At 44.4% G+C, this 14,946-nt stretch overlaps 1 protein-coding gene across 1 annotated transcript in view; it reads right to left on the reverse strand.

Moving 5' to 3' along the window:
• The window catches only part of REEP2 (receptor accessory protein 2), a 73,497-nt gene that overhangs the window by 26,325 nt on the left and 32,226 nt on the right, over positions 1-14,946 (reverse strand). Inside the window, exon 10 of the mRNA XM_090020760.1 lies at positions 10,473-10,639. The gene's annotated coding sequence lies outside the window, so the exon portion shown is untranslated. The remainder of the gene's footprint in view (positions 1-10,472; positions 10,640-14,946) is intronic.

A 14,946-nucleotide genomic window follows, 5' to 3' on the forward strand; every position in this document is an offset into this window, starting at 1 on the left:
AATCGGTCGTGGTGGAGTTTGTGACCGTTCGACCTTGTCATCCCTTGGGGCGCTCTGGTGAACAGACGTTCCCCCAGATCCTGGTGGTCACCCCTGATGAACTTATAGGTGGCCATCAGATCACCCCTGAGCCTGCGCTTTTCCAGGCTGAAGAGCCCCATGGCTCTCAGGCTCTTGTCATAAAGTGTTTTCCTGACCTCTGATCATGCGCGTGGCTCTCCTCGGCACTCTCTCAAGCTTCTCCACATCCTTTTTGAATTGTGGAGCCCAAAACTGGATGCAGTACTCCAGCTGCGGCCTCACCAAGGCCGAGTACAAGGGGAGAATGATGTCCCGGGATTTGCTCGAGAAGCATCTATGGATGCAAGCCAGCGGTTTGGTCGCTTTACTAGCCGAAGCATCACATTGCAGGCTCATGTTCATCTTGTAGTCAATCATTCCCTTTCATCTGTAGTGCTGGCCAGCGTAGCGCTACCAAGCCTATAAGGATGCTCCAGGTTTTTCCTCCCAAGGTGGAGAACCTTGCATGTTTTTGATGTTAAACACCATCATGTTCTCGTCCGCCCATTTCCTGAGCTTGTCAAGGTCAGCCTGAGTTACCCGCCTGTCCTCAGGCATGGACGCTTCACCCCAGAGTTTGGTGTTGTTGGTGAACTTGGCCAGTCCGCTTCCGATGCCAGCGTCCACATCGTTAATGAAGATGTTGTACAACATGGGTCCAAGGACAGAGCCTTGGGGACCCCACTGGTCACAAGACACCATGACAATTGACTTCTGTCAACCACCACCCTCTGAGTTTGACTGCGGAGCCAATTTCCTAGCCAGCGGATTGTGGTGAGGCCAAGGCCACAATTGGCCAATTTTGCCAAGAGGTGATCATGGGATACCAGATCAAAGGCTTTTTTGAAGTCAAGATATATGACATCAATCTCCTCTCCCTTGTCCAGGTGATAGGTCACCTGGTCATAAAAGGAAATGAGATTGGTCAAGCAAGACCTACCCGCAACAAACCCGTGCTGGCTATCCCTTAGAATGTTAGCCTGGGCCAGTCCCTCAAGGATGGCCTCCTTAATAAACTTTTCTAAGATCTTCCCCAGGATAGAAGTCAGGCTAATGGGCCTGTAGTTAGCCGGATCCACTTTCCTCCCTTCCTTGAAGATAGGCACCACATTGACTTTCTTCCAGTCTTCGGGCACTTCACCAGAGCGCCAGGAGCTCTCAAAGATCTGTGCCAGAGGCTGGGCTATGATGCTCACCAGCTCCTTGAGTACTCTGGGGTGTAAGCTGTCAGGGCCAGCTGACCTGAAGGTATCCAGCCTCTCAAGGTGTTGCTTCACAAGGTCAGCAATGATGGAGAGTAAGGAATCTCCCTCACCTGGGCCTCCCTGTTCCGTAATGGGCAGAGGCGTCACTTGGGACTGGTGAAAAACCAATGCAAAGTACCCATTTAGCAAGTTGGCTTTTTCCTGGGAGTCAGTTGGACCCCTGCTAAACCAGATGGGACAACGTTGCCCTTGCTTTTCCTCCGGCTCCCCACATATCTGAAAAAGGACTTTTTATTGTCCTTGATATTTGTAGCTAGCTGGAGTTCCATCGCAGCCTTGGCTTTCCTGGTTCACTCTCTGCAGTTTCGGACCAGTGCAGAGTATTCCTCCTTGGAGGTGGATCCCGTCCTCCATCCTTTGTAGGCCTCTCTTTTTAGATGCAGGAAGTCTGCTAGTTCCCTGCAGTGCCCTTTTGCTGCCTTTTCTCCGAGATGGAACAGACTTTGTGCATCCAGGATTGCTCCCTTGAGGAGCAACCACTCGTCCTGAACTTCTCCCCTTGGGGTCATGGTCCCTTAGGGCCTCACTGACAAGCCTCCTCCTTAGCTTGTCAAAGTCGGCTTTCCTGAAGTTGAGGACTTCTGTATTGCTGACTTGCCATCTTTACAGCAGATGGTGAAGGCGATCAGCTCATAGTCGCTGTCACCCAGCTTCCCTTCGATTGTTAGATCACTGATTAGGTTGTCCCCCGTTGCCAATACTAGGCCAAGCAGCACTTTGCCTCTCGTCAGCCTGTAGACTTCTTGAGTTGTGTAGAGCTCATCCACACGAGAGAAAGCTTTGCGACCACTTGGATTTGGCCAAGCACTCTTCGCACAAGATGTCCGGGTAGCTGACAACCGTGGACCGGGAGTGTGCGGCCTCGGCCAATTCCCTGGCAAATTGCTGGTTCAGCTTTTGATCCTGGGTAGGGGGGTCTGTAGTAGACTCCTGCCATTGTGGCCCCTGTGCCATGTTCCCCACGGATTTTAACCCAGAGGGTCTCTAGTCGTCCATTCTGGGTACCAATGTTGGCTTGCAGGGACGAGCACCTTTCCTTGACATAGAGAGCTACGCCCCCGCCCCTTTTGTCTGCTCGATCTCTCCTGTACAAGGTATAGCCTTCTATACCCATGGCCCAGTCATGGGTGGAGTCCCACCAGGTCTCCATTATCTCTGTGACATCATAAGTATTTGTTAAGCAGGAGGACAAGTTCCTCCTGTTTATTCCCCAAGTTCCTGGCATTTGTGTACAGGCAGGCAAGCATCCCCTTGGGGCTCTTGCCTTGCCTACAGACCATTCCAGGGCTGGGGCAGGGGTGGGCTCCCTAAAGTGCCTTGGCCTGTTGGCTTTGCAGGGGTTGCTCAGCGGGGCAGCAGTGGCAATAGTCCCCCCATCCTCCGGTGGGCTTAGTTTAAAGCCCGGACAAGCAGGTCAGCCAGTCTGGCTGAGAAGAATGAAACAATTGCCAGAAATGAAGAGACCTAATTAACTATATTCTTGTTAAATTCTAAAATAGTCTAACCCCATGCTTTCACCTTTGCAGTTAAACTAGCTGCAGACTTAGTTTATTTTGGCTTTAGCTAAATATAGCCACAGTACCTGCCTTTAAAAAAAAAAAAAAAGAGGTGGCTGAAGAGATTCTACTTTACAGTGTTTTGATTTGGTAAATTAAAAAAACTTTAAAAAAGAAAATATCTTAAAATCAGTGTACTCATTTAGATTTTCCAGAAGTGTGAGACTTTGAAATATAAGGTGATTATTTTTGTTTAAAATAATAATTATACAACAATTTCAATGTAAAAGGCCCATGTGAACATAATATGGCATTTGCCTTATTGAACAGATCAACAGTACGAAAGATTAGGGTATGGCAAGACTTCCATACAAGGACTCTAAGATGTCTGAGGTAGGGATGGCAGAAGTCCATACAATAAGAAACAGGGTATAGAAAGTAGTAAGGAGTTACCGTCTCTCACAATACCAGAACTAGAGGCAAGACAAGGAAAGAGGGAAGCAAGTCTAGAAAAGCCAAAGGAAATACTTTTCCACACCACATGCAATTAACTCGTGAAACTCACTGCTACAACATGTTGTAGAGCAGTGGTCACCAACCACTGGATCTCAATCCACCACTAGATTTCAGAGTCCCTTGGAGTTGATTCGAGGCTGGGATGGGGGCCGAGTGCCTGTGTGCATGCACGTGCACACCCCAGCCCAGCAGGTCAGTCCATGGGGGAGGGAAGGGGCAGGGGCTAATTCGAGGCTCCCACAGTGAGAAACAGTGTCACAGAGGCAGGAGCAGGGGTAAGCTGAGCGAGGCCCTGGCCAGGTGGTACTTACCTGATGGGGAGCTGTGCCCCCAAATCATTTTTTTTCCTCTCTGCCTCAATCCACAACCCCCTTTCCTCCACACAGACTTACTTGCTGGGCAGAGAGGCAGGGAGGGTGGCGGCATACAGTATATCTTGGGTTGCTTTTAAATGGCAAAGGTGATCTCCTACTTTAAAAGGTTGGAGACCACTGTTGTAGAGGCTAACAATATCGAACTCTAAATAACAACAGGCAAAAGCTACCCAGGGAAGCTGCAGAATCTCCTTCGCTAGAGGTCTGTCTAGCAGACAATAGTTTAGCAACACCAAAGAGTCTGGAGGGTTGGCCTAGCTCTCAACAGGGTGCCAGTGGCAGCAGCCAGGTAAAACTGCTCTGTGTGCCACCCTGCATTAGGACTTGCTAATCAGCCTTCAGCAAGCAGCCAAGCTGCCTCCAGCTGTGCAGCACTCCCTGTCCCTGTGGCTTCTATGCTCCCTGGTCCAATGCCCATGCTCTTTGTAGAAATAGGCACAGGTGGAACTGTCCTTGGCCAAGAGGAGAGCAGGTCCTAGACCAGGTAGCGTTACATAGCATAAAGCAGCTCCTGCCTGCTTTAGGCTGCTCAGAGGCCAAGGCAAGAGGAGACCACAAGAGGCACAGCCCTTTCCAGGCTTGTGGGGCAGCAGGCACACGAGACAGTTCCCTCTGAAGGCAGCAGACTGTGGCTGAGCAGTAGTGAAGTCAGCTGAGGCAGCACCAACAGTTGTTTCTGAGCCAGGGGTACTGTCACACTGAAAAAAGGGGAGATGGGGTGCAAGCACCCTGGAAAGGTTGAGAACCACTGGACCAGATCAAGAAGGTTCCTTCCAACCTGCTTTCATTACATGAAAAGAACCATGTTGAATTTTCTAGAGCTGAATTTGGTTCACAGAAAGCTCTGTTAAAGAGATATAGGCTGGTGGTACTTGTGCTTGGGAGGAAGCTAGCTTGTGTTGATGACTTCCACGGGGGGATTTTTGTCAGAGCAATCCCTTATTGGCTTAACTCTGCTCCTCCTCTTATGCCAATTGGAGTTTGACCATCAACTTCCAGGGGACTGCATCTAGGACAGTACAGAAAGGGTGTTTTTTTTAAAACGCCACTAGCTATATTTAACCCTTCAATTTTTGAGCAATGGAATCAGGTGGTTCATTTAAATAAAAAATAGCAGCTTTTAGCATTTTATTGGTATCAAGTTACATGCATTTTAAATGACTACATTTTCCTAAATTAGTGTCTCCCTGCATTCCCCTTACAAGTATACATAATGTTCTTAGCAGAGGGACAGCTTTCTCGACTTATTTAAATAAAGCAATTGTCCCCCCCGACCCAAGTGTGGGAGAAGGAAAATCAATGAAGAGAAAACATTTATGTACAGCCTAACCTAAGTAATGGGTTGTGACCAAAGTCCAGATATATACAAGAAAAATAAAAAATTAAAAAGCTTAAACCACAATAAACTCTTGTCAAATGCAGCATATCAGTAAATATGTGAAACATCTAACTGAAGTTAGGTTGACTGGTAAGTGATGATAATCAGTGTTTCAAAAGGTATTTATAACTGAGGGAGCAGTTTTACAGCTCATTTATTTGTGGCGCCACTGCTATTGCCTCTGCATTTTCACTGGAAATCTGCGTTCTGCTGTACATTTTACACAAACTAGGGAAGTCTTTCCTCCCCATATCGATTATTCACTAGGCAAAACTGTCACCCTAAAAATAACAGCTGTGGCACAGAAAGAAATGGTGAGACCCTAGTGAAAAGCTGCCACCCCCAAGAAGCTAGTTGGGAAAATGTGTTGAATTTCTACAGTTTAAATAGCTGACTATTAATGTCACACTTCCACATCCTCCAAATTATATAGACACAGCCTTTTCTCAATAAGAAATTCAGCTGAGGTGAAAATTATGTTTTTCAGCTCAGTGTGGTGTGATCAGGGTCCATCTTCTGAAAAGGAGGGAGAGAAAACCTTTAGGAAGGGAGAGAAGGGAAGCACTCTGTCACTACCAGCTTGAGAGTCTCTTGCTGTCCTACCCACATAATTTCTACAGGAGCTCTGGGGAGGAAGCCCTGTGTGTTGAACTACCTGCATCTCTGGGGATGAAGTTTGCTTTCTTTTTTTTTGGTGGGGAAGGCTGCAAGAACCTCATTATAGGTGGAAAACTGAACTGGCTTGGGGACTGGTGGTGACTTAGACTTTATGAATAACTTGGATGGGGAAGCCAGCATTTAATTGATGAACTGAGGGAAGGAAAACAAACTCAACTGGGGAAGGATGTGCCTAAGCTAAGACAAAGGAAAAAAAATCTTTACAGTGAGGGTTGCCAAAATACGGAATAAGTTTCCAAGGGAGGAGGTGCTGTCCTCTTCCTTGGAGGCGTTTAAAAGAAGATTGGACAGCTGACCCTGGCCCTCATTCCTGACCAGGACAGGGGATCAGACTCAATGATCTAATAGGTCCCTTCCAACCCTAATGTCTAGGAAACGGGGACTGAGTTAATAAAAAGGAGGCTTGTACAGAATTGCTGGAAAAGGTACAGAAGAAAAAACGGAGAGAGGAGACCCCAGTATGGACTGTCTGAGACAGCCAGTGAAGAACATACGTGGGCTGGGCAGGAAGAAAAAAAAAAATGAAGAAGAAAGGAATAAGCCAAAACCAAAAAAGAGTTGGGTCCTAGGTCGCCCATTAAAGGACCCAAACAACTCTCACTGATGTCAAAGAAGCAGAGAAGTTGGTTCCTTACAGTTTGAAAAGCAAATGCTAGCATGCAAACTGTTCTAAGACCTATTTTTCTTCCTACAAATCACTTTGATATAAAACAATGTCATAACAAGTCAGAGCAGTGCACTTCTATGAAGTCTAGAACAAAGTGCTGGACCTGTGGCCATTACAAAGCCAGGTGCCATTACAATAGGTCTCCCTTATTCCCACCAGTTAACAAGCATCTTCTACGGCAGGAAGTATTTATGGCTCTATTTGCTGAAGCCTCGGCCTCTGATCAAGCACCAAGGGAACCAACTGATGCCACTTCAGGTGATGTTATGTTATGCTTTGCTTCGTAGTATGCTGGTATTTCTGCCCATCACACTGACAGAATTGTTCCACTGTTTCCTTTTCCTCTATAGCCATCTGCTGCCGGTAATCTTATATTTAGATTGTAAATTATTTGGGGAAGAAATTGTCCATTAATTCTGTTTCATTTTGTGGTTCTAGCTTTGGGCCAGGCCCACTGTATTTGCCCAGCAATTCAAAATAAGAGAAAAGACCTCAGAAACTACAAATAGTGCCTGTCTTATTAGGACTAAGGTGGAAAGAGAAGAGTATCAGCAATGCTTCTGGATATGCTTCTATGGCTACTGTTAACCACTTGTGTGCCCTTTCATCATAACAGCTACAGAAAACTCTAAAGACCCTTATTCTCCTATTGCAGCATACAACCATTTCCATTAACACCACTGAAAATTGCTCATGTTTGAATAGTGAGAGAATCAGCCCTTTGACCTTAGCTCTGTTCATAATTTAATTTATATAAGTTGAAATCCAAGCTAGACTGTGAAAACTGTAAGATGAGGAAGGACTCCACAATGGAAGCACTCTACCCCTGGCATCCTGTCCACTCTTTTAAACATTTACCAATACATTTAATTTAGAAGTAAGGAAAATTGATTTTTTAAACTTCTATAGCCCATTTTCCTTCATGTGGTTGCAGGAGAATCCAGCTCAGCCATAGCCAAGCCTTACTTCAGATACATGTGTTCTGCTCTGCTCCCCAATATCTCTCTCTCTCTGCAAGTGTGTGGAGGGGATGTTGCCGAGACTCAGAATGTTGTTAAATTGAACAAGATAAACCATAATCCATCCCCACCATCAATCCAGTGAAGTCAGTAGTCGCATACCAGGGAGCAATTATTTTCCCTTTCCTTCTACTAATACCAAAAGGGCTGTGTCAGAAGACAGTGGTGAAGGATCAGACACATTTATTCAACACTGAACATGAGGTTTGTTAAAATGGGAAAACCAGTTGCTTCATTTGTTACCCTGCTTTGTTGCCTAGCATCTACCAAAATCCTTCCCTGGACCCATGGTCACCTGGCTCCCTGCCTCAGTTTCAAAGAAATAGAGCATGCGTCCTTTTGAATGAGGTGCGGCTTCCCTTTCTAGGCGCAATTTATTTACCAGGAGTTGGCAATGTTTTCCAGCAGCGGGCTGGGATGACGCAGCTGTCTGAGGTGCTAGGACCAGCCATCTCTGCCGCTTCTCCCTGCCACCCAGCTACAGCATAGCCAGAGTCCCCTTTCCACCAAGGCCCACAGCACCCAACAGCAGCAGAGCCCATTGCTGCTGAAGCCACAGCTCTGTAGGCTGCCAACCCCTGGTGCACAGTTCAAATTAAAGCAGGAAAATAGATGATTTTGATTTCTGAGGGTACCGTTAATTTGGATACAAAGAGGTAAATTCTCCCTTCTTTTCCTCCTCCTCTTTGTTGTTAGGCTGAGTCCTCTGCACGCTCACTATGTGGGGCAGGGGAATAGCAGTATCTGGGCATCTCACACAGAAGTATAGACTACTCCTCTGCCCCCTGGCCACATTCCTTCGGGAGATAAAACACAACGGGCATGTCTACACATGCCTAAGCTTAGTGTGCATTAACCTAATGAGCATTAAGGCAATTTAGGCATGCATCCACACACTAATGTGCATTAACATGGATGTGCAGACCAACCTGGGACTAAAGGTAGTCCTAAGTCAATGAACACACAAGTTAATGCGCATTAGTGAGTCTACATGGTCGCTAATGCGATTCAACTATTTACGGATAAATTTGATACCCGCGTTACGCAGGTATCAAATTTAGGCTCAAATAGCCTTAAATTGCCATTTTTACAGAGCATTAAGGGTGTGCACGTGTAGACATGTGCCCTTCATGAGCCTGAGATCAGGCTAATACACATTAAATGCACACGTGTAGACATGCCCAAAAGGTAATCCTCTTATGCAGAGCTGCCAGCATTTCTGCCTAGGGGGAAACTGATATGTTGTAACAATCAATGCAGTGGGAGTTTCTGCCCTGGGTGTGGAATGGTACTGGGGTGGAAGGGGAGAGGAGGATTTTTTTCCTCTAAGTATTGCCCATGCCTTTGCATTGAGCCCAGCTGATCACAGGGTTCCCTGGATTACTGCAGTGGAAGGACCCACACTCCTTCCCTCCCCGCCTTTACACAAATGTAATCCTGGAGATGTAATTTTCATATTAAAAATCAAGATTAGTAATAACCTGGTGGTGTTTTACACTGAAAAAATGCAAGGTTCTCCACCTTGGGAGGGAAAACCTGCAGCACGCTTATAGGCTTAGCAGTGCTACACTGGTTAGCACTACAGATGAAAGGGACTTGGCGGTCACGACTGACCACAAGATGAACATGAGCCTTCAATGCGATGCTGCGCTAGTAAAGCGACCAAAACACTGGCTTGCATCCATAGATGCTTCTCAAGCAAATCCCAGGACGTCATTCTCCCCTTGTACTTGGCCTTGGCGAGGCCACAGCTGGAGTACTGTGTCCAGTTTTGGGCTCCATAATTCAAAAAGGATGTGGAGAAGCTTGAAAGAGTGCCAAGGAGAGCCACACGCATGATCAGAAGTCAGGAAAACAGACCTTATGATGACAGGCTGAGAACTATGGGATTCTTCAGCCTGGAAAAGCACAGGCTCAGGGGAGAACTGGTGCCCACCCATACGTTTATCAGGGGAGACCACCAGGATCTGGGGGAACATCTGTTCAGCAGAGCGTCCCAAGGGATGACGAGGTCGAACGGTCACAAACTCCGCCACGACCGATTCAGGCTGGACATAAGGAAGAACTTCTTTACTGTCTGAGGCCCCAAGGTTTGGAATAGACTGCCACCAGAGGTGGTTCAAGCACCCACCTTGAATGCCTTCAAGACACATTTGGATGGTTATCTTGCTGGGATCTTATGATCCCTGCTGACTTCCTGTCCCTGGGGCAGGGGGCTGGACTCTATGATCCTCTGGGGTCCCTTCCAGCCCAAATGTCTATGAAATATTTCTGTTTGTGCTTTTAACTGTCATCACAGACTACACAGGATGTACAATGAGGCTGCATTGCACTTATTGTTAACCATCATGCTTGCATTTCCTGCCTTTTATTTTTCAGCTTTGTGGTTTCACTGGCACATTAATGGAGTTCTGCACTAACCCTACTTCACTTATTTACTTTGGAATAATTCAGTATTAAAGTGTCACAAACAGGTCACTGAGCCAACCCAACCTCTGTTCCTTCAGAAATGTCTTGTCCTCTCATTTGTTGCTTGTGAACAACAGGCTTACTGGTCCACAAAGTGCAAAACTAAGCACAGCCCCTAGCCCTACCTCCAAAGAGCTAGGAATCTAACAAACAGATGCTTGGGGACACTGGAAAATCTTGTGCTGTGAATGACTGTGGCTGGTTTCAATATTATATAAGGTTATAATTTTACAAGGAGCTTTAAATTCTACATTCAGCAATCCTGTTCAGGCCAGGGTGGGGCAACCAGTAATAGGCTATTGGTATTTTCCAGGTCCAATTGCTATGATCTGAGGAAAGGAGAACAACTGCAAGATTACAGAAGAGAACACCAAGGACAGGTCACCACAGGGAAGTTTATTTTCTTCCATGACTGAAAAAGACTAACACTGGATTATATTCCCATAGGAATCTCAGACTTTTGAACACTATTGTGCAGCTGAATGACAGGAATTCACGCACTCAGCTGAGCAGAAGTTCTAAAGAAACCTGGCGGAGAGTGAGCACTCACCACTGCATCCTGATTACCATGCCAGAAGGCCTGTGTGACATTTCTGTGGAATGCTTCTGTGCTCTTGGGATCTGCTGATTCACTGCAGTGCGGCTTGGACTTTCTACACAACTTCAGTCCTCTTCAGCATCTCATATGGGTCCCTTCTACCAGCCTGTCAACTTAAACTAAAAATAATTACTTTGGGTGCAACAAGAGGAGGAAGCATGGAAGTTTCATAGCACAATGCATTAAGCAGCTCACCTAGAGAAGAGTTTAATATAAAGAGATGCTACATTTTTAAATCAGTGTTAATTGGCAGTATAAAATAATTTCTAATTCTTTCCTTAACCTGTGATCAGAAAAGTTAAATCTATAGACCAACTTTAGGTGGTAAGCTCTACCTGTTATAGAGAGCAAGGACTGAGCTTTTACAAGTTATGTCACATTCACTAGTTTAAACTTTCTCCTTAATATGGTATCATGAAACAGTAAGAGTCCACTACGAAAATAATGCATTTGGAATACGCTGCAGGAGCTGAGTAACACACAGAGCTGTGAGAGGACCAGAAAATTAATGACAATAACACCACATGGTCCTGTTGCCTACAGTACTGCAAGGCGGGGGGACTAGTGTCAGCCACTTGGCACAGGAAGAAAAGGTCGGTACTGTTCAACCATTAGGGCTTGCTCATTCAAGGAAAATTGTTACCTTCCCCTGAGTCCTGCTGGGAAAATGGGTATTACCCTTACTACTCCAGAGACAGAGGAAATATCTGTCAGCACCACAGGGAAAGAAGGTGCTGACCCATTAATCTCATGGGCTGAAATGAGTCATTCTGGTGTAAGCCATCTGTCAATTGCTGGCAAAACAGAATAAGTAGTAAGAGAAAAGACAAAAGATCACATACCTTCTTGAGGCTACAGGACTGACAGCAAGCAGCAGCCCTGGGACATTACAATATCTTTTTCCCCCAAACATGCCATTTCTTTCTTTCTTTCTTTTTTTTTTTTAAAGCTAGCCATGTTGATGAAGATAGATTCAACAGGGCTTGATTTGAAGTGATATGCTGCCTGGGAGGTTTTTGTTTTTTAAACAAAGTGGCACATAACTGCCAAAGTCTACTAGCAGTGCTGTCCCTTTGGCATTACATAAAGAATGATATTGCTAACAGATGGATATGGTTTAATTTTATTTTGTTTTAGTCACAAAGCACATGGTTCCTGCTGCAATGAATGGGAATTTTTTTTTAGAGCTCTAGACCTAAATGCGGCATAACGAGAGACATCTCCCCTCTCAAATTTTTCTTACTGAATATTATTGTCAGAGTTCATTACACCATTTACTTTGCTATGCATAGATATTTATTTGATGATGCTTAAATTGAAAAACACTTAATTGTAGATAAAGGAAATGCAGCCATTTACTATATTTTATTCTGGTACAACTTTTGATATTCTGTTTAAATTGTACACAGTTACTGTGGCTTGGAGTCAGTACTTCCACATGGAGAAACATCTAGAAAGAATGATTCAAGTGCGTTTAGGAAGGAGTTGTCCACCAGCATGCTTCAGGGACCAGAGGTAAGTCCAGACGCACTTAATTTTTTTCATTCATGAGCTGTGAATTACATTCACAAATTATATTAAACTGAGATACGTTATAAATGTCATGGGATGCAAACCCACAAACCAGAAGGACCTAGGTCTTACCAACAGCTAAACATCCTTTGATTTTGGCAGCACAGCATCAAAGCATTATGGGGTTATGGAAACATATGTAAGAAACAGAAAAATCAGATGAAAATCTGGAAAGGTTACATTAATAGACCCTGGCAAAATAATCTGACAGTGTTATTTGATGATAGTGAGAACACTAGAGCACAGTAATGCCAAGAAAACTAGGGATATGGAAGAGTTAATTAGATCAGAGTTTACAATGTGACATGGAAATAAACAAAAAAGAGAAAGCTAAATTTGCATTTCAGCTGCAGAATCAGTTTGTGCAGTAGGGAGCAGATAGTCCCTCTCCTCTGAAGTTGCAGGTGAGGCCAGTTACAATCTTACGGTCTCTGCTGGGCCCCTCCCTAAAAGACAGATGTAGGTGAAAATTCAAAGACTTTTTTTTAAATGGAGAGAGGGTAGAAGAACCAGACGTGTACATTTTAGCTGAGCACATGCTTAGTCATTGCCCAAGGAAGAAGAGGAATGTTTTAGCATGGGAAAAGAGGCAATAGAAAAACTAGTCTAAAACTAGTGTTAGTGTTAAAATGAATTAATTCAAACTAAGTAATTTAGTTGGTGACTTCTTCTCCCTTTTCTGTTCATAATTTCTCAAAACAGATCAGGTGTTTTAGACGTTATTCAAAACTGCTCTTTTTCTGCAGCTTCTTTTGAGTTTGAGGGTGGGTGTCCTCTCCCACAGAGGCACACTACAGACACCCTCAGCATCCTATAGACATTTGCTCCAAGTATTATTTGCATCTCACACCAATTGATAACATTTTTCCAGCCCCGCCCTTGCTTTTGCCCTCTTGCTACATGGTCATGTCCACTTTCTGGATGCTTTTCAAATGCCTGTGCTAGAAGCCTCAGCTCTAGAAGCCAGTTGCTAGAATGAATCTAAATGTAGTTTTTTTCCTCTCCATCACTGTTCAACTTTACAACAAATATTTCCTATTTGAACCAATTAAGGTTGTAAATATCTCCCCCAACAGCTGAGTACAGGCAGCACTCACAATCCCTCTTCACTGTGATGATGGCAGAAGCTCCATAGCAACAGCATGTTTGCTGCTTGCATTCCTACAGGGACCACGTTACTCCAGCACTGCCTATCAGGAAAACTGATTTGAAATTGAATCTATAAATATCACAGCTATTTTGTTTGCTTGCTAAAGATTTTGCTTTCATTAACAGAATGGAGCTTTAGTTACAGAATTCCGTTAGTCTATCCACAAAAAGTTCTGGTTTTAATTTGCCAGCTTTGAAAGAATGGTATAGGGGAAAGCATTTCTTTACGTTAAAGCAAGATGATATGCTTTTTTCTCTTGTTTGCAGAACAATACAAAATACATACAAGAATTCACTGGATATTGTGAACAGACATTCCCCTCAACTGTTCTTCCATTTTTTATGCGGATTCCTTGTTTCATCATTGCACTCCCTCACTACAAAAATTCCTTTCTGATAACATCTATAGCACATGCTGCAAAAGTAGCTTGCTGAGCAAACCAGCACCAACTAGGCATTGCAGACCCTACAGCCAGACCCTGCTATAGGAAACAGAATGGTTTGTGGGAACTTTAAGGCTGAAAGCTGGACACCCAGGGCACGCTATTGGGCTCCAGATGCTAGAAAAAAAACAGAGCATTAGAAATGGGTTAGAAAGAACATTACATAAACACAGACATCGCTTACATACACCCTATATAAATGAATAGGAAAGCAAAAACCTTTCATAGGATTTTAAATCAATCTGACATGTAGCATAGAGATTTTTTAATCTATGCAGTTATGTAAACTTGTTAAAGGACATTATTTAACTTCTGTAGGTTTTAGTGCAATTCTTGTAATGTTCCAGTTTCCTTAAATCCTACTAGTAGCACTATATTAACCACATGCAGAATCAAACATGGGAAGAAATCAGACTCCTCAAACAGCCATGCAAAAACCCAAACACACAAACCCAACCCCGCCTCCCTCTACACAACAAAAAACTCCTTACACATGCATACACATGAACATGCTATGCACTGCAAACGCACACTCTTTCAGCCTTTCACTGCTGGGTGTGGGAATCTCATATTTGAGCTGGCTATAACTGCAGCAGCAACCCCGCCTCTTTTGTGGGGACATCCGTGGAGGCGGAGGGCTGGCATGTCTGACATTAATAACACTGGCAAGAGGCACTGACAGCAAGGGGGAAGGAGAGAAAGGGTTTCCACCTACACAAGAGTCCCAGAGGGAAGGCATGCTCATAAAGAACAAGCCAGACAGAATTTCAAAAGGCAAAAGATTCCAAACTCAATCAAAAACAGGGACAGAGCTCATTATTGCTCTTAGTAAATTCCAGCTGTTGTCCGTAACTTGTCAGTCCAACACACAGAGAACGCAGAACACTAGGGATGCTGTTCGTTGAGCAGTGTTCTGACACCTTTTTTCTACCCATAACCACTGACCTGGATCTACTCTTATTACTCTCTAGTAGATGGGACTGGGGGATTGTTACTGAAGACATCGAAAGAGAACTCCACCCTATATTCCCTCTCGTTAGGTATTTAATATTTGTTACTTATCTTTTCACAGTCAAGTATTCAAGCTATATAGGGTTACTTCATCTGTAATGCTTTTGCAGACACAAAAGCCAAATATTTGAATGCTCTCTAGACCTGAATCAAGGACTTGAACATACAACTATATAAAGACTAAATTTTGCATGCTCAGGTCTGTAAAGGTGCAATTTTGATCACTTGGGTCATCTTAGATAATCTCCATT

This window comes from Crocodylus siamensis, chromosome 10, assembly GCF_052110815.1.
Source record: "Crocodylus siamensis isolate JL-2025a chromosome 10, ASM5211081v1, whole genome shotgun sequence".
NCBI lineage: Eukaryota > Metazoa > Chordata > Crocodylia > Crocodylidae > Crocodylus > Crocodylus siamensis.